Genomic DNA, 19617 nt, shown 5'->3' with positions numbered 1-19617 from the left:
GGTCAAATTGCATGTTTTACGTCAAAACCTTCCAATTACCAGTTTTAATTTAAAGTTGTAGTTCTTCAGAGGAAGACCAAAAAATATAAAACAACATAAAATTGTAAATAAACTGTAAAACTAGTGAATTTCTTGCAAAACTAAAATCTTAAATAAGCACAAATAACTTTTTCCAAATGGATACCATAAAGATCCACAAGGTGGCAGTCATATGACAAACTTGTACTCCAAGATTCCCTTTCACGGTTTGAATAAGTTAATCAGAATGAACTCGCAGGTTTTCATTTTCCTTTCTCTGCGTAAAATTTGTCACAAATTCAAAACGTTTTTAGAATGAATAGATTTCCGGCGTGAAAAATAGTACTGTTATGGTCTAGTTGTTGTGATCAGGAAGTCCCTCCCATTGGTTGTCAGGCACGCGCTAATAGATATGCAAAGTATGTATAAAGCTGACGTCACCCTGTGCTTTGGTTATTCCGTGACTCTGCGCAGTCACTGCCGCACAAGCTCCTTTCGTTATAATTAAACTTATCAATAATTATATTCTTGTGGACATTACTTATTCCAATGATATATCTATTCTACGGTGAAGCATTTCACTACAATGGCGACGAGGTACGGGATTCGATTTCACTAGGAGCTTGTGTGGAAAGTTCTTCAGAGGTTCTACAGTTCGTTTCGAATTTCTTCAGGATTTCTACATTTCATTTCAAGGCAAGTTAAGGCATTTCTTTCTTAAGCTAATTCAAGGCTGATCAGTAATTCTTCTTTTCTGCATGTCGAGTTGTTATCACAGGATTGCCGAAAGAAAAGCAGTTTCGTGATATTGACATGAAGTCATTGTCGGGCGGCGTCTGAAAGATAATTAAAAGGCAAGTGCGGATGTTCGTGAAGTTTTTGTTTTTAAAAAATTTCGGCATTACAAAGATTTCGATGTGTTTTTCAGAGAAATAAAAACATCAGGAAGAGTTTCAGAGGCGTTTGAGGGAATTCGTTCGTTAAGTGAAATTGACAGTTACTTTCAACTGTCAGCTGGAGGTGACGCATACCTCATCCGCATTCGGTTATCAGCTTCAGTTTGTACAGCTGGTCATAGCGCGTTGATACGTCATTGACGTAAGTACGTGCCGCCATTTTGTGCAACAAGTTTTTGTTCAATTCTAGTCAGTGATTCTCTCAAGTTCTGATTAGCGGTATATTCACTGAGCTCTGTAGCGCCGGTTCAGTTCACAGTATCACTAAGGAAATTGACATAAACTTATCGTGTAGAAATACTTTTCGACATTGATTTTATTTAATTAAAATTTCATATCACAAGTATGTTATAAGTATGTTATAGAGAGTGTTTTATGGTTATTTTATGATTAAGGTGCGATAACATTTAATTAATAAGAGTTTTAATAATAATAATAATTTAACATTATCTCACATTATTGAGCCTGGCATTTGTCAGTTCATTTCAGTTTTGTTAATTGTGTCTGCTTCACCATTAATTTATCTATTAAGAAAGAGGAGGAGGTCAAAGTTGAAGTCATGTCTAATGAAAATATATTCAATGCTCCTGCCCACTTCCTGGAAATTCCTGGTAAACCAAGTATGAAGTGGAAGAGCTGGTATATGGCATTCGAGAATTATATAGTGGCCATCAATGGCAAGAAATTTGATGCAGAAAGAAAAAAAGCTATTCTGTTTGGTTTGTTGGGAGTGGCTGGTCAGGAAATGTTTGTAAGTCTTCCTGAATATGAACCAGATCCCGGTCAATTTATTCCGCTGGATGAATTCCAGGAGGCAGTTAAGAGGTTGGAGAGACAATTTGATGAAGATGAAAACATTATGGTGGGCAGACATCGTTTTGCCTTAAGAAAACAATTGGAGTCTGAGAGTGTTGAAGAGTACATAGGAAATCTAAGGGTGTTAGCAATGAAATGCGATTTCGGTGACATGACAGATATCTACATCCGAGATCAATTTGTGTTCCATTGTTTTGAGCACAAGATCCAGGAACGTTTATTGGCCTGCAAGAAACCTACTTTAGCAGAGGTTGTCGATATCGCCAAGGGTATTGAACGGTCACTCGAAAGTAGAAGGGAATTGGCAAAAGCAAATCAATCAGTCAATTCAAATATAGCGTTGGTAACTGACAGAAGAAGGATAAATAGTAATATTAGAAAAAATGATAACCCTAACTATGATTCTAATCCTTCCCCTGTAATATGCTTCAGGTGTGGTTCCCCGAATCATAAGGCCGATTCCACATATTGTCCAGCCATAGGAAATAGATGCACCAAATGCAAAAAAAATAGGGCATTTTCCTAAGGTCTGTGGAAATTTTTATAAATGGCGTAACGATGATGCAAGGATTAATATGGTGGATGAGTTAGAGGAGGATATGTGCTTTAATATCGTTATCTAATATATTCACCTACATAGTTCACACCTTTCATCTGTCATTGAAGGGATTTATTATTGTGTAGTGGGGTATGTTTTCTTGGTCTTTTATCTCTTTTCTATAGGATTTTCAACCAGAAGCCATCACGTAGTAAGTATACAGTTCTGATGTTGCATACATGTTATACATATATATATTCAATGTGAGTTATTGAAGTTCATGTGATCTAAACTCTTTCCCCTGCATATAAGTAGTAAGTCACTTCATATTTTCCTCCCCTTTCATTCATATCATTTTGTTGTATAGTCAGTTAGGTTCAGTTTAACCTCATTTTACTTGCAGCGCAGCTGAGAATGTGTTGAAGGGAACCCCTATTTTGAGGTTCTTATATTCCAGACAATATTTAAATTTTGTTTTATTATTAGAAGCTGATTAGTCATTCTATTGAGTAAGTATGTTCACTGTTCTATTGTTCGACCAAAGTGTTAGGTACATAAGTGCGGGATCCATCTATCGTTATTTATTTCGCTCACTGGATTTTCTCTACATAATATAGTAGGTCATTCTATAAAGTGTCAATTATAGTCTCTACTCACACACAGCAGTTCATGCAAATTATGTTAGGTTTTCTTACATATATTTTATAGCAGCTATTGAGGTGTGTTTTTCGAGCATGTAATTACTCATATATCAGCATTCAAGAGCATTAATTATATTCATCTGTATTTGACTCCAGTCTGCGGTTTTCCACTCCGCAGTACCTTATTATGTATTTTTTTGCAAGGACTTTATTACCATCTCAATTTGTGGAGCTGCATTCCAATTGAACCATCTGTCTGCCACTCCTTTTACGGACTATATACAGTCATGGAACTTTTCAACGTTACTTTACCCTTTATCCATACTGCCAATTTATGTCATTATTGATTATTTAGCTTTCTTTTAATGAAGTAATATATATATATATATATATTTTTTTTTTTTCTCAAATAGGAAGTGTGTCAGCTCTTATTTATGTTGATTATATTTATACAGTAATTGCCATATTGTGCATAATTCATTTCGTACAGCAAACCTAACTTCCTGTTAGGTTAGACATCCCTTTATTATTGTTTCCTACAGCTTTCTGATGTTAAACCTTTGTTTTTCCCTTAAGAAAAGGAGATGTTATGGTCTAGTTGTTGTGATCAGGAAGTCCCTCCCATTGGTTGTCAGGCACGCGCTAATAGATATGCAAAGTATGTATAAAGCTGACGTCACCCTGTGCTTTGGTTATTCCGTGACTCTGCGCAGTCACTGCCGCACAAGCTCCTTTCGTTATAATTAAACTTATCAATAATTATATTCTTGTGGACATTACTTATTCCAATGATATATCTATTCTACGGTGAAGCATTTCACTACAATGGCGACGAGGGACGGGATTCGATTTCACTAGGAGGTTGTGTGGAAAGTTCTTCAGAGGTTCTACAGTTCGTTTCGAATTTCTTCAGGATTTCTACATTTCATTTCAAGGCAAGTTAAGGCATTTCTTTCTTAAGCTAATTCAAGGCTGATCAGTAATTCTTCTTTTCTGCATGTCGAGTTGTTATCACAGGATTGCCGAAAGAAAAAAAATAATAGGCGTGAAAAATAGTACCTATAGTCTGTTGCGCACAACTGTGCACATTAATTAGCCTTTCTCAGCGCTTTTAAATAAATAGATTTCCAGCATATAAAATAGTACTTTTTTGCATGTCACGCACCACTGCGCACTTTAATTAGCCTTTCTCAGCGCTTTTAAAATAAATAGATCTTCTGCATATAAAATAGTACCTTTTTTCTGTCACGCACAACTGCGCACATTAATCAGTCTTCCTCTCCGGTAACTCCGTGTTGACAGTTACCATGGAGACATAGAATGGCGCTGCAACTAGTGCGTAGTGACAGTGCAGAACGTGATGACACAATAGCGCACTCACGCGTGATGACAATACCGTCACAGGCAATGACGCTTTACCCGGTCTCAAGTTCTTTACAGGATAAATCGGCTTAAACGATAAAAATCAATAACTTTTGATTCTTTTGTCACACCTCCGCCGGAGCAGGACGTCCCTTGATAGTATAACACCGCCCTGTTGGTGAAGGTAAAATGACTCGTTTTCAATCCTTTTTTTTTCTGGGTTCGTGAAGTCTTCCAATTTCTGCTCCTGTGCTTCCTTTAAATGTGGCAGAAATCGTCAGATCCCATCCTCGTCGCCAATATTAAATGCACGATGTACAAGTTGTAAATGAAATTTGTTGGTTTATTGTCAAGAAATACAGTTGAAGCACAGCACATCAGTTAACATCCAGGTATCTTCTTACTAACCGTAATACATGGAATCTGGAACCCAGGATGTAAGATGCAGGCACGCATCATACATTCCAGGTGTCAGATCCATGCAAAACAGTAAACATAGAAAACATAAAAGAAAAGGAATAAAGGAATGTAACAGCTGGGTGCAAAAATGATAACTGAAAGGCTGCTTTTGTACAAAAGTAAATGTATTCCGGTGGGGCTCTATGGGACAGGAGTGTAGGGTCATGTTGAGATTGAAATTCTTCAGACCGTGGAAAACATATTTGCACATTGTATGCCTTCAACTCCCGCCTCTTTAGCCTCATTCATTGGCCACCCTGAGCTCGGCCTAAACTATTTTGAAGACGTGGTCCATCTTGCCCCTTTACTCTTCTGGGTTAAGGTATGGTCTTCTCCGGAAACAGCCTTCTCGAGACTGATTCTAGAGACTGCCTGGCACTGGACGGGCCAGATAGGATTCCCTGGTTGCTTTACGTGAAACAGTCTTTGGAGAAATTGGGTTTTAAAGAACTCTATGCTAAACCCTCAATGATTCCTCATAGTAAGGACTTGGGCAAATCTCTATACTATGATTTAGCTTCAATGAAGAGGCTCTTGAAAATTAATACATGCCTACAGTAAGGGCATACTTAGACTTGGGTCCATCTAACTGTATCTTGTCTTTTTCCACAACACTCAATATAGATTTTATTTGACTAGATTGTTGTTGAGTACCTTCCATTTCCTTAGCACCTTTCCTACCCAGGGAACTTAGTTTACATTTTTACGCAACTGCCTGTGTGACAGTTACACTCCACAAAGCATTATATATTTTATGTTCTTTGTACATAGTTCCTTGGAAGAGGTTTTTAATACTGGTTTTAAAATGGGCAAATATTAGACAACACAGAAGAGCTCTGACCTTTTCACAACAACTGGGTTCTCTAGAGATGTGTTCTGTAGTTGCTCATTTTATAAGAAGCGCTTTGTATATTAGATAAAGATATGCACAATGTTTGTGCTGTACAGCAGTGGCGGCCGGTAAGTTTTGGAGGGAGGGGCGGGCGGTACACAGATACATGCACACAGGCACACATACACATAACATTCACAGCCAGGCATTCACACACACACACATACACAAACACATGCATTCACAACACTTCATAGCGATACAAAAGGGGATGATGGACGGAGCGTTTGAACAAATCAAACACTCACCCCCAGTCAACTGATCTGGGTTTAATCCATCACCATTCTTTAGTTCACTCAGCCACCCCAGTTCAGACATGGCTATATGCAAATCAGTCTGACCCTGTGCCTCGTGGGAACAGTCCAGCCCGAACTGCCAAGCCATGTCTTCCCTGGACCGGAAACAAGCATCCTGGGACCGGTTTCGGATTCATAATCCTCATCAGCCAGGCTATCTTGAATCCAGTGGCCAAGTGAACAAGGGACTCACGTCTGAGCATACCCTGCCACACTTAGGGCGAACAAAGCGATACAAAAGGGGATGATGGACGGAGCGTTTGAACAAATCAAACACTCACCCCCAGTCAACTGATATGGGTTTAATCCATCACCATTCTTTAGTTCACTCAGCCACCCCAGTTCAGACATGGCTATATGCAAATCAGTCTGACCCTGTGCCACTTCATACCAAACATTCATACATACATGTATGCCCGCTCCAAACATTAATTTGAAATAAAACAAAACACACTTACCTGCAGCCAGCTCTGCCTCGGAAGTTCCTGGAGGCTTGGGAATGTCAGCTAGTGACAACACTACCCCGGACATAGCGGCGGACACTACCCCGGACCTACCTGGCGGCCAAGACATGGAACTCCCTCCCCATCCACCTTCGGCTGACCCAGGACCACCTCGCCTTCAGGAGACAACTCAAGACCTGGCTGTTCGAGCAGTAGCGGCCCCCTTCCCCCAAGCGCCTTGAGACCCTCCGGGTGAGTAGCGCGCCAAACAAATGCCATGATTGATTGATTGATTGATTCTTCACTGACCCATGGACCAACACCACCTAAGGACCGGACATCGCCATCGCCGTTCCCCAAGGATACAAGATCTCCAGGAAGGACTGCCCCACCCGCCCGGGAGTAGGAATAGCCATCGTCCACAAATCCAACCTCCGCCTGAACACACTCCCTGACGAGCCCACAGACATGATGAAACACCTTCACTTCAGGATACTGGCCAGCCCTACCACCACCCTCCAAGGAACCCTCATCTACCGACCCCCTGGACCCTGCAGACTTTTCTCCAACTCCATCACGGACATCATCTCCCCGCATGCCATCACGGCCACCAACTACACCCTACTGGGAGACCTCAACTTCCACCTCAAAAACCAGCTGGACCCCAGCACCACATCCCTCCTGGACAACCTCCACAACATTGGACTCCCCCATATCGTGACCGAACCCACGCACTCAGCAGGACACACCTTCGACCCCCTCTTCACAACAGGTAACTTCATCACCTTCAGCCACACCACTGAACTCCCATTGATGCCTCCACTTCAACCTCAGAACACCCACCATCCACAGACACCTGCAACTGCTCTCACAAAGAAACTGGGCAAGAATCACCGACGACCAGCTAACCTCATCACACAGCAACTCCACCCCAACCACTGCAAAAAACGATGACCCCAACACCGCAGCCCGAACCCTGCACAGATGGATCTCCGAGAGCACCAACACCATAGCCCCCCTCAAGAAAAATAACAACACCCAAGCCAAGAAAGCCAGATGGTTTACTGCCGAACTTCGAGAGTCCAGAAGCACTTGCCGCCGCCTCGAATAGGCCTGGAGGAATACCAAATCCACAGAAGCCTACAACTTCAGAGCCGCCACCAACGCCCATCACCAATTCATCAGAAAAATGAGGATAAAAGCGATTGAAGACAGAATCTCCACTCAAGCACACAACAGCAAAGATCTCTCCAACATCATCACGGAGTTCGCCCAACACACCAGCGAGTCCACTGACATCCCTCCCTCACAAGACCTTTGCGACAAACTCAGCACCTTTTTCCACCACAAAATCAAGAGCATCTACAACAACTTCGACGAAGATAACCAGCACACTGAACCCTCAGCAACCACCCCCAAAACCCTGAAGCCAGCGATCGACAACTGGCCAGCCCTCACCACCAAAGACACACTGAAGACGATGGAGTCAATCCACTCTGGGGCCCCCACGGACCTCTGCCCCCACCACATTTTCAGCACCCATGCTCTGCCACACCATCAACCGCTCCCTGGCAACTGACACGTTCCCCGATGACTGGAAATACGCCGAGGTCAACCCCCTCCTGAAGAAACCCTCGGCGGAGCCCACCGACCTCAGAAACTACAGACCCATCTCCCTGCTCCAGTTCCCTGAGAAAGTCCTCGAGAAAGCCATCAACAGCCAACTCTCCACATTCATCGAAGAGCACAACATCCTCGACTCCTCCCAATCCGGCTTCAGAAATAAATACAGTACGGAAACCACCCCCCTCGCTGCAACAGATAACATCTGCACCCTACTGGACAAAGGAGAAACAGCAGCCCTCATCCTCCTCGACCTCTCAGCTGCGTTCAACACAGTCTCTCACCCTACCCTAATACGCAGGCTCCACGACGCAGGGATCCAAGACAAGGCCTCAACTGGATCTGCTCCTTCCTCTCCAGCAGAACGCAGGGAACCAGACTCCCCCCTTCACTCTCCAACCCTACACCTACCACCTGTGGAGTCCCCCGGGGGCCTCCCTCAGCCCTACACTCTTCAACGTCTACATGGCTCTGCTCGCCCCCATCGTCAGAACCTACGGACTCAACATTGTGTCATACACAGATGATACCCAACTTATCCTCTCCCTATCCAACAAACCCAATACCGCCAGACACAATTTTTGAGAAGGCATGGAAGCCGTTGCCAAATGGATGAAAAACAGCTGCCTACAACTAAAGACCAACAAAACAGAAGTACTCATCATGGGCCCAAACCCAAGGTGACGCTTGGAACGACACCTGGTGGCTCCCCGTCTTCGGAAGTCCACCCACTCCCACAGACCACGCACGTAACATGGGAATCATCTTGGACTCCGATTTCAAAATGGACCGCCAGATGAACTCTGTCTCGTCCTCCTGCTTCTACACCTTCCGCCTCCTACGTAAGACCTTCAAATGGATCCTCCTTGAACACAGAAAGACCATCACACACGCCCTGGTCACCAGCAAACTTGACTGAGATAACGCACTCTACGCCGGATTAAACAAATACCTCACCCGCAAGCTACAGAACACCCAGAATGCCGCCTCAAGACTGGTCCTCGACCTGCCAAGACACTGTCACATCTCCCAGCACCTGCACACACTCCACTGGCTCCCCATAGAAGCTAGAGTCACCTTCAAGATGCTCACTCACACCCACAAGGCCCTCCATGACACCGAACCAACATACCTGAACAGCCGACTCAAATGCCTTGCACCCCAGAGGACCCTACGATCTGCCCAGCTCTCCTAAGCTGGGGTCCCCTGCACCAGAAAGACCAGATCGGGAAGCCCCTCCTTCTCCTTCCTTGCAGCCAGAGCATGGAACGCCCTGCCGCTCCACCTCAGACAGACAACATCGCTCCCCATCTTTGCAAGAAACCTCAAAACCTGGCTCTTGGACAGACCCCCCCAATTGATGGACTGGAGCCTGCTCCCCCTCCCACCCCCCAGCGCCTTGAGACACTTACAGGTGAGTACTTGTGCTTAACAAACGCCTGATTGATTGATTGAGTGAGGGAAGGCATCAGTCCCAACGTCATCACAGAGTGGGATGGGGTCAGTAACTGGGGTCAGTAAAACTGCTGACCCCACCCCACTCTGTGATGAAGTGTCACTGATTGACACTCGACCCTGGATGCTTAAAACTGAAGGACCCGGGTACGAGGTAATCAGTGACTCTACCCCTCATCACTGAGGGGAGGTCTTCAGGGACCTTTGCTAAGCTGACAAGGTCACTCCCACAGGAGCTGTGACTTCCTCAGCCCAGCAAAGTTCAGCTCAGGCAGCCAGTAGACTGGGTATTTTGTGCTTGTGTGGCTCCTGGCTGCTTGAACTGAAAGTGAACAGTGTCTGTCAGACTGACCTTTGTGCAGCCTGAAAGACACTGTTTATGAGGGGCAGATGGTGGAAGGGCATGGCCCCTCAGCCCCAATGGACCGGCCGCGCCTGCTGTACTGTTTAAAACAAGCCAAAATATTGGCTTTACCAATGCTTGTTCTATATTCCTGCCCAAGTCGGTCATGCCTCGCATGGCAGTTCTAGGCAGGAAAAACCAGAAGTGGAAGCTCTGCCCTACCCACTATGAACTGGCAGCCCTGCCGCTGTACAGAGCTCTGGGTCAAAGGCAGCTGAGGCTCCACCGTCAGAAAAATGGCGGTTCACTCACCTCTAAATGAGGCAAACGAGCTGCAGGTTTGGCTTGACGAGAGCAGCGCCAATTTACTGCAGATCTACAGCTCTGCCAAATTCTAAATGACCCCTTTAATCTCTGTCCCTACCTCTCTGTCAGTGCCGGATGATGAGTCATGCATTTTAGATATTCTCACAATCTCTTTAAAAGAAAATGCAAATCCATGAAAATCATAGATTTGATTGTGTTTACTCATCGACATTCATGAAACTCATAGGGGCATATGTGCAAGGAGTTAACGCTGCCTTAGCTGCACTGTTCTGACAGTTCGCGGCAATATTTTTATCGCTATATGTACAACCTGTCGATAACCTCTGTTAGCTGCAGTTTTCTGGCGAAAACGTCCATAGGAAAGATCGCCAATTCTGTTAGCGATCATGACATGCAAGGGAGGCGTTCCCGTACAATAACTGCCGCTAACCTCACTTCGTGATATTTACAAGGGAATTTTAAAAGGCCCGAGTTCCCGAAAAAAAAAACACGGCCTCTAACTTAAGTTAGAGGCAGTTTTTTAAGACCACAAAATAACTGGTCTTAAAAATGGAGATAAAACTTAGGGCCTCATTTCAGCAGGTTTTGCTGCTGACAGCGCTGCCAGCAATGTTGCTGCGCTACCCTGCGACAAAACTACAGTGCAGAAATGCACACCATCAATAGGATAGTGCATATTCCTGGACCTTAGTCATGAAAAGTGTTTCAGCGTTGCATCAGCCTTGCAACACTTTTCACTACGCGCTTCTTGCGACACCATGGATTTGCTGTATTCACTGGACAGCAATTGCTCCAAGATGCAAGTAATGACAGATACATCTGGAATCCTGATGTATCTGTCAGCGCTAAAGTCACGCATTGCTGCAGTTGTATCACAAGCATGATGCAACTCCAGCAATGCATGGGGCCAGCCTATCCATGTGGCACTGCGTCACCCTTACGCCTGCCAACAGGTAGGCGTAAGGTACTGACACAGTGCCGTCCTACAATTGTTGCAGTGAAATCTGATGGATTTCATGTTCCACTCCTATGAGGCCTTGTCCCGTGTGAATGCACACCTTACATACATCACACCTGATGCAGGTATGATGTGGCAAAGGGCTTCACATGGTCCCGCATATGCCTACATGTGTCACTTTGCAAAAATAGCGCAACGTGATGCTAGATTTTGCCTAGTATTTTTTTGAGGGGTGCCAGGGTGTCAGCCCAGTTGGGGATCCATCAGTGGCGGTTGTGCACTACGGTGTTATCGCCTGGAAGCGTTGGTGGAGTGGTGGAGCTGAGGGAGTTGACGAGAAGTTATTCAGTGACCTTGATCCAGCTACGAGGGGGGCGATGATGGCGGTGGTGTACGGTGGGCATGGTGAAGACGTGATGTATACAATGATGGTCGATCCAGGAGAGTCTGATGGTGTGGCTGTAGTTGAAGTTCTGCTGGCGGAGGAGACGTGCTCGACTGTGTGTCCTGCTATGTGGCTTGCTGCGTTGACTAGCTGCTTGAGTCTAATGTTGGCCAGCTTCCCCAGGAAGGGGTGGTGTTCTATTCACTGGGGTTGTCCAGGTGGAAGTAGAGTTCACCGAGTAGGATGTCGTTGGTGGATGGGAGAGCCTAGGGTGCAATGAGGTCTACAATGGTATTCGAGAATGGGGGTCTATGGCCCGGGGGCCTGCAGATGAGTGTGCCGCAGTGGATGGGGTTGGAGTTTGACCGGATCTGGAAGTTGAGGTGTTCCATGGTCACCAATGGGTCATTAGAGTGCGTAGTCAATCGGAGTGTGCTTCTGTAGGTGATGGCAATGCCTCCTCCTGGATGGTTGGGTTGGTCCTTGCGGGTGATTTAGTTGCCGTAGGGATGGCGATGTCCAGACTGGAGCAGAGGTTGGTTCTGGCAGGCGATGTGATGTGACATCCAGGGTTGATGGCAAGGAGGGTGCAGGTGTCTTAGCGGCGGAGTGTCTGAAAGGAAGGGGCCTTGGTGCTGAGCGCGGTCCAGGGGCAGAAAGACGCAGACGGGCTTGCCTATGGCTTGACTTTTGGATGGGAGATGTCTATTACAACGCAGGCATTACATTGCCTTTACAACGCAAATACAACAAAGCAGGTGCCTTTACATTGCAATCCATTCCACCGCATTGTGAGGTTAGTAATGGTGTTTTTTACGTTTTAGGGTGGAAATTTGGGGAGTATTATGGGGTAAAATATGAAATTTGGGGGTGTTTTGAGATCAAATATGAATTTTTGTGTATGTTTTGGGGTCAAAGATTAATTTTAGGGTCGGTTGTGGGTTTTGGGGAGGCAAATAAGAATTTTAGGGTTCACTGTGTGTTTTGGGGTGCAAGGGTTAGTTTTTGGGTTGCACTCACTGAAGTGGGAATAGTAATTTTTTCATCTCCGCTATCCAGGACTTTCCCTACTGTTGCAATATGCGTAGTATTAGTATGCATTGTAATGTTATACCTATGGCACACCAGTGGTACGCCCGCTGCGCATGGGCATAGATCGCCCACCATAGAGAAGTGCTGCGGGGTGGACTGGACAGTTGGGAGATGGGAAACACCAGAAAGGGCACTGGATGGGGTGGCGATGCAGGGGTGTGTAATTGTGAGTGAGTTTTGTAAATATTTTAATAAAATACATCTTACCTAGAGGCTGGGTCCCGTGTCTTTGTTGCTCCTGCTCTCCTAAGTCTTCTTGAGAGCAGGGGGGTGATGCTCTTCCATCATTGTGGATGAACCGCCACTGGGGGTGCATCACACAAGGGGCTAGGCCTGGGCAACTCGCCTAAGGCCGAAGGCATGCCAAAGGCAAGCCCATCTGCGCCTGTCTGTGCCTGGACCGCACCCAGCGCCAGAACCCCTGGCCCCCGCAACCACCACGACACCCGACACCGCTACGATGCCAGCACCCACCATGCACTCAATGCCGACGATCACGCTCCTGCTGCCTGGCCACCCCAAAGCGCAACCAAGGACCCTTCTCCTGCCGGAACTGCAGCTTCACCAGCATCCGGCCCGCCAACCCACCGACCAGGAAAGAACCCAACTACTTCAGATGCATCCTTCTCAACACCCACTCCGCCCGCAAACAAGCCGTTGAACTCTGGGACCTACTCGACTCAACCTCCCTAGATGTTGCCTTCCTGATGGAGACCTGGTTGAACCCCTCCTCAGCACCCAACATCGCCATAGCCATCCCAGAAGGCTACAAGGTCACCTGCAGGGACCGCACTAACAGAGTACGTGGAGAAATCGCCATTGTCCACAGGAACATGCTCAGAGTCTTGGCCAACACCCACGACACCTACAGCACCACCAAATACCTGCACTTCCAGATCCTCTCCTTCCGCAACACCACCCTCAGAGGAAACCTCATCTACAGACCACAGTTCAATGACTCCATCGCCAACCTCGTCTGCACACACGCCCTCGCCTCCATGGACTTCCTCCTCGGAGACCTGAACTTCCACCTCGAGAACAACAACGGCACCAACTCCCTCACCCTGATCGCCAACCTCGCCAACCTCAGACTCAGACAACTCGTCACAACACCCAACCACTCCGCCGGCCACACGGTTAACCCCATCTTCACCGCAAGCCCCCACGTCTCCTCCAACCACACCACCGAACTCCACTGGATCGACCATTGCTGCATCCACTTTACCTTCCGGAAACCCACCACGCTCCAATGCACCCAACAGATGCCTTGCCGCTTCTGGAGCAAAGTCACCGAAGACCAGCAAACCTCCACCCTCGCCCGGAGCCCACCCACCGACCCCGATACCACTGCCCGCAACCTCAGACAGTGGATCGACGACTGCACCAACACCCTCGCCCCGTTCAAGAAACCCTCCAACAGCCGCACCAGCAAGAAAGCCAGCTGGTTCCAAGCCTCCAAGCAAGCCTGCCGAAAGGTTGAAAAAAACTGGCACCACAAACCAACACCGGACAGCTATGCAGCCCACAAGAATGCCACCCGCAGACACCATCACCTCATCAGATCCACCAAAAGGGCCTCCTTCAAAGTCCGCCTAGTCAACAACGCACACAACAGCAAAGCGCTCTTCCACATTGTGAAGGAACTCTCCAACTCTAGCTCCAACACCAACGACATCCCACCCTCGCAAGACCTGTGCGACTCGCTGGCCACCTTCTTCCATCGCAAGATTGTTGACATTCACGACAGCTTCATCGCCATGTCTGCCCCGACAACCACTGAGACCTCCGCCCCCACGACCACCAACCGCCTGCTCTCCTGGACCAACATAAACGACGATGACACCATCAAGATGATGAACACCATCCACTCCGGACCTCCGTCAGACCCATGCCCACACCACATCTTCAATAAAGCCAGCACCGCCATCGCACCCCATCTCGGGAAAGACATCAACATTTCTTTCGAGACAGCAACCTTCCCGGAGAGCTAAAAGTGCACCGAGATCAACGCCTTACTCAAGAAATCCAAGGCAGACCCCAAGAACTTCCGGCCCAATCTTAAGAATATTACGAAAGGCTCCTTTGTCCCTTGGACATCGAGCCTGTCCTTATCTCAGGAGGACAATATCCAGTTGGCAGTCTCACAGTTTGAAAAGACTGTTACGGAGGCACTGGAAGAACTGGCTCCTATCCGGTTGCGTTACTCAGCTAGAAAAAGGCCATCTGCCCCGTGGTTTTCGAAGCATTTAAGACTCCTTAGACAGGAAGTTAGGAGACGGGAGCGCCTATGGCATACCAGCTGGGACCTAAGGGATAAGGAAGCCCATAAGATCCTGATAAGGAAATATAAGACGGAGGTAATAAGGGTTAAACAAGAATATTTCTTGGCCCTTACCACCTCACTCCCCTCTCCTAAAGAGCTTTTTAGGATAGTGGACTCCCTTGTTACCCTCCAGACCCCGGATCCTGTCATTGCCTCACAGGAGCTCTGTAATAGTATAGCCTCCTTTTTCCAGACTAAAATTTCGGATATCTACACTGCCTTGGAGTTGGAGAGATCCTCCACCACTGAGCCTCCAGTCCCTGTGGATGTAGATCTTGTTCTCCTGGAAAAATCCTCGCCGGGATGTTTGGAATCCTTCCCTCCTCTCTCTTTACAAGATCTAGAGACTCTCCTTAATAAAACCAAATCCGGCTCTCCTCTAGATGCTTGCCCGCTCAAGATCCTTAAGCAGTGTAGTGAATCCCTCCTGCCTCCCCTTGTTGACATCATGAATATGGCCATGAGGGATGGTATTTTTCCTCCTCAATGGAAAAATGCAGTAGTAAAACCTTTACTCAAGAAACCCTCTCTTGATCCTGGGGTATTAAACAACTTTCGCCCCATCTCACTGCTCCCAGCTCCGGCGAAGATGTTAGAAACACGTCTGAATAAACACCTCGCCGCCTTCGTAGAAAGTTCGGGCTGTCTGGACCATTCCCAGCATGGTTTCAGGAGGGAACATAGCACCGAGTCAACCCTCACCATAGTGCTGGATAATATCCGCACCCGAGTTGATGGGGGACAGAACTCCCACCTGATACTGTTAGACCTCACAGCTGCCTTCGATACCCTTTCTCCCTCAGTCTTAACATCTCGCCTGAGGGAGATTGGGGTTCAGGGGGCGGCCTTGAGGCTTCTTACCTCTTTCCTCGATCAACGAGAGCAAAGAGTGATGCTGGGTAAATTTCTATCTCCATCCCTGTCTGTGCAATGTGGGGTCCCCCAGGGATCGGCGCTAAGCCCGACCCTTTTTAACATATATGTGACCCCCCTTGCCAGACTGATTAGATCTTTTGGGATGGCGGTAGTTTCCTACGCGGATGACACGCAGATCCTCGTCTCTCTCTCCCAGTCAGCTACTTCGACTGCCTCCAATTTTAGATCTTGTATGGAGGCAGTCGGCCAATGGATGATCTACAATTCATTGAAACTGAATGGGGAGAAGACGGAGGTGATGGTGTTTGGAGGTATGGAGGAAGTATGGTCAGCCGACTGGTGGCCAGACTCATTGGGAGCCTGTCCTGTTCCTGCTTCTTCTGCCAAAAATCTTGGGGTCCTGATCGACTCCACCCTCAGTATGTCTCAACAGGTTAATAGAACTATTTCTACCTGTTGGGGTATTATCCACATACTGAGGAAGATTAGGCATTATCTTTCACAGCAGGCTAGGAAACAACTTGCTATTGCCCTCATTGGCTCTCGCCTGGACTACTGCAATGCGCTGTATGCGGGACTGAATAAAAGTCTGCTGCAGCGCTTGCAGGTAGTCCAGAATGCAGCGGCCAGGTTTGTCTTGGACTTACCCCGGCGCACTTCGGCTACCTCTGCCAGAAAACTGCTTCACTGGCTTCCCATAGAGGACCGTATATTTTTCAAGACCATGTGCATGACCTACAGAGCCTTAGCAAAAAGCACCCCTACTGGGATTGGATCCATTCTGTCCCGTTATAGTCCCTCTAGGAACTTGCGCTCCTCTAACAGACTCCTTCTTGTTGTCCCCCGCATTCGGAAAACCAAATGGGGTGGCAAAGCCTTTTCCTTTCTGGCACCTAAGTGGTGGAATGCCCTCCCTTTGGAACTAAGGTCCCTTCCTTCTCTTCAGTTATTTAGAAATGCCCTGAAAACACGTTTGTTTGTGCGGACTTATTTGTAGTTGTGCTTTGCCTTTTCATGATATTGCCTTTTTATGATACTTTTGGTAGGCACCTTGATGCCTTCGGGTTTTAGTCGCGCAATATAAATTGTTTTTCAATTCAATCTCCCTGCTCCCGTTCCCGGCGATGGTCATTGAGAAGACCGTCAACAAACAACTGACCCGCTACCTCGAGAAGAACAGCATCCTGGACCTGTCCCAGTCCGGGTTCCGCAGCAACGAAACTGCCCTCATCGCCGCCACCGATGACATCAGAACACTGCTAGACAACGGAGAAACCGCAGCCCTCATCCTCCTGGACCTGTCAGTCACCTTCGACACGGTCTGCCACTGCACTCTACGCACATGCCTCCACGATGCCGGGATCCATGAGAAGGCCCTGGACTGGACCACTTCCTTCCTCTCTGTCAGAACACAGAGTGTCCGCCTCCCCCCCTTCCGCTCCAAAGCCACCGAGATCATCTGCGGCGTTCCTCAGGGCTCATCCCTCAGCCCAACGCTGTTTAACATCTACATGGCACCGCTCACCCACGTTGCCCGACTGCACAACCTCAACATCATCTCCTACGCCGACAACACCCAGCTGATCCTCTTCCTCACCAAAGACCCCACACCGCCAAAACCAACCTCCACGAAGGAATGAAGGCTGTCGCTGAATGGATGAGGAACAGCCGACTGAAGCTGAACTCCGACAAGATGGAGGTCCTCATCCTCGGATCCACCCCCTCGGTCTGGGACGACTCCTGGTGGCCGACTGCACTGGTAACAGCCTCAACTCCCACTGACCATGCACGCAACCTTGGGGTCATCCTCGACTCCACCCTTTCCATGACTATACAGGTCACCGCCGTCTCTTCCTCCTGCTTCAACACCCTCCGCATGCTCAGCAAGATCTGCAAGTGGCTCCCCACCGAAACATAAACGGTCACCCAAGCCCTCGTCAGCAGCAGGTTGGACTACGGAAATGCCCTCTACGCAGGAGAATCTGCCAAACTCCTGAAACGACTACAACGCATCCAAAACACCTCTGCACGCTTGATCCTCGACATCCCCCGCTGCAGCCACATCTCACGCCACATGAGAGACCTGCACTGGCTCCCCGTCAACAAGCGGATAACCTTCAAGCTCCTCACCTTCCCACACAAGGCACTCCACACCACCGGACCAGCACTCAGCTTCAACACCCCACCCGACAGCTCCGCTCTGCCGACCTCACCCTCGTCACAGTCCCCCACATCCGAAGAGCGACCTCCGGTGGCAGACCGTTCTCCCACCTTGCCGCCAAGACCTGGAACAACCTCCCCATACACCTACCGCCCAAGACCTGCTGACCTTCAGAAGACTCCTCAAGACCTGGCTCTTCGAGCAGTAGCAGTACTACTCCCCGCCCCAGCGCCTTGAGACCCTCACGGGTAAGTAGTGCACTTTACAAATGATATGATTGATTGGTTGATTGATTGATCACTGGTGTTGCACCGCGATGCACCTCTTTTCATGGATGCAGCCCTGCATTTCCCTTTCCCCTGGTACTCTGACTGGTCATCCTGGATGTTGAGGGTCTTGAGGGGATTGTTGATCTGTGCTGCACTTTGCCCTGGCTGCTCCAATCTGCATTCCATTGTTGTTTTGCCTATTTTTCATTGGAGGTCGACTGATAAGCTATTTGTGGCTATAGAGGCAAAAACCTCACGTTGGGCTGACTAACATGCTCTTTTTTGCTGCTAATGGGCCTTTCGTTAGTTTTCGCCCACTAATGCCGGAATTCCTATCACCATCACGCCAATGTTACCGGCAGTTTTCACCGCTGATCACTGAAGCTATTGCCATGTATGGACGTCTTGTATATACGTCGCTAACAAGTCGATAGTTTTCAGCGGTACACATCAGTAAGAAAACTGCTACTAACTAGCGTTAGCAGTAGTTATTGCCAGTCCTTGTACATATGGCCCATAGATTTTCTGACTGACGTCAAATTGAAAAACTATCAGGGTCAGGGTGCAAGCCAACAAATTATCAAGGAGAGTCGAGCCAAGGACCTAGCTCGGATCTTAGAGCCCATGCACGAGCCGAGCACTAAAAATATGTGTTATCTAATTTATACAACAAAAAACATCAAATATAATGTTCAGAAAAACTGTTTTTCTTTAACATGTGGAAGCTTTGACATCAATAGGGCACATTATAGCATTGCAGTGAGAAGTACTTATTAAAAGGGATGGCTTTGTACAACTAGTAGTCTGAACTCACATGTTCGAAAGTGCTTTCATACAAAGACTTTTGGTAAAATATTTGTTCTGCCTTTGATCAAACAATTTAAGCAGTGAAGCCGCGATTTATCTAGGGTGATTGGTTTCACTGTGTAACCAGCCAGTAAATTGGTATTTATTTGTCTTTCCTTATGTTAAGACCTTGTTTTTACATCTTATGCATTCTTCTGCAGTTTAAAAAATATAGCGCAAACTCCAGCTTGAAGGTATTGGAGCGCTTTATATGAGCACAAATTACATTGCACAAGGTTGAATGCTCTGTTTATAGACATAGGGGGATTAAGGGATTTGCCTAGAATTGCATAATGTTGAGCCCATAACGAAACTCGAACCTGGTTCCCGACGTTCATAGGGGAATTTTACAGTAAAATGGCTGAGTGCTGTGTTGCACCAAAATTGGTAACGCTGCGCTCTGACATTTTTAAAACCCAGAGAAGCAGTGTGTTTCCAAAAATACAGCGTACCCCTGTGTCCGCCTCCCCCCCTTCCGCTCCAAAGCCACCAAGATCATATGCAGCGTTCCTCAGGGCTCATCCCCCAGCCCAGCTCA

This window comes from Lissotriton helveticus, chromosome 7 (assembly GCF_964261635.1).
Source record: "Lissotriton helveticus chromosome 7, aLisHel1.1, whole genome shotgun sequence".
Taxonomy (NCBI): domain Eukaryota; kingdom Metazoa; phylum Chordata; class Amphibia; order Caudata; family Salamandridae; genus Lissotriton; species Lissotriton helveticus.
The sequence above is the reverse complement of the archived record's forward strand: the minus strand, read 5'-3'. Positions refer to the sequence as shown.